The 1,529-nt window shown below is 25.6% G+C and overlaps 1 protein-coding gene across 1 annotated transcript in view; it reads left to right on the top strand.

The window, feature by feature from the left end:
* Positions 1-1,529, top strand: part of LOC106687189 (cell adhesion molecule 3-like) — a gene marked incomplete at its 3' end in the record, with an annotated part of 136,385 nt that overhangs the window by 114,907 nt on the left and 19,949 nt on the right.

Here is a 1,529-nt window from a genome sequence, read left to right as displayed (position 1 = left end):
TGATTCCTCGTTTTTTACAATCTTAAGTCAAGATAATCAACAAGATATTATTAACTATTAGCTAATGAATAAACTTTAATCTGAATAACAACCATTTATGGTTATTATAGAATTCCTTGAAATACAAGAACATGCCGCTTACTTCATGATGTAATTACTCACTTTATAATCCACTTCTAGAAAATTATAGAGGCTAATTACCAATTCTAGTATTTCACCAGAAACTAATTAGTTATTACTAACTAAGTTCATTATTAATATCATTATGGTAGCTGTTACATTTCCTTTGTAGTACTTCAACTCTTCAACAATCTAATTGATACTATGTACACATAAATAACTAGAAATAATTTACATTGAATTACAAATGCATTATAATATAAGTTGGATAATTATTTTAACCAAATATTAGGGAGCTAGAGTTTTTTTTAAAAATATAATTTCAGAACATAATGTTTTTTTTTATCTTTTGATGAGTTTTAAAACCTGCGAAATTCCTCGTTTTAACACATTTCGACCATGATAGTAGGATCATGTGAGGAGTTACTGCTCAGAAAATTATATATAAATCTTTGATGCAGTAGAATCTATAAAAATACTGGATAAGTTCTTTTTTGAGATTTATTTACATACCTTCTGTCTCAAATATCTGTACAATAAGTTGGCCAAGGCTCAATCCTTTTTTTCAATATCCTTAAGCCAAATAATGGAGTAAGATGGTCCGGGTAGCATTCAAAAAGGTTAATTAAAATTATTTATTATAATCAGATTTTATGAAAGTACTCTTCCTTGTTAAAATTTCATTATTTTTATGATTCATTATTTACGTTTCGAGGCTATCACCCCATCACCAGGTTATCTGCAATACCAATTCACATTATTCCCTTTATGTATACAACAATTTAAATAATATACCACAATTTTATTTTAAATTAAAACAATTACTTTAAATAAATATATCTTAAATTATCACATTTAACTATTTTCCTTATTAGTCATAAATATAATATGTTTCAAGAATTTCTGTAATATATTAGATCTCCTTATTAATTAATACATATGAAATTGTATTTATTAATTTATTATAAAACTGACTGCAATATGATTATTGTTAACATATATATGACTAATAAGGAGGACTGTTAAATGTGACAATTGAAGCAATGTATTTAATCAAGGCAATTGTTTCAATTTAAAAAAAATTGTGGTAATTAATTTAATTGTTGTTTGCATAAGGTGAATAATGTAAATTTCTACTGTAGATAACGTGATGATGAGGTAGTAGCCCCAAAACGGTGTTAATAAATCATTAAAATAAAGAAATTTTAATGAGGAAGACTATTTTCACAAATCTAATTATATTGATGAAAACTCATCCATTAATAACCTAAATATTAAAACATTAAGAAACTATTTATTAAATACAACGTTTCGCCCCATGTTGCTGTGCTTCTCCAGGGCTAAGAAAATAAGATATGAACACTGTTAAGTATGATAGGAGTATAAAAGTAGACAATTATATGAAAAAG

Source organism: Halyomorpha halys, unplaced genomic scaffold (genome assembly GCF_000696795.3).
Source record: "Halyomorpha halys isolate HHAL.00 unplaced genomic scaffold, Hhal_1.1 Scaffold923.1, whole genome shotgun sequence".
In the NCBI taxonomy this organism is placed as follows: domain Eukaryota; kingdom Metazoa; phylum Arthropoda; class Insecta; order Hemiptera; family Pentatomidae; genus Halyomorpha; species Halyomorpha halys.
The sequence above is the reverse complement of the archived record's forward strand: the minus strand, read 5'-3'. Positions and strand labels throughout refer to the sequence as shown.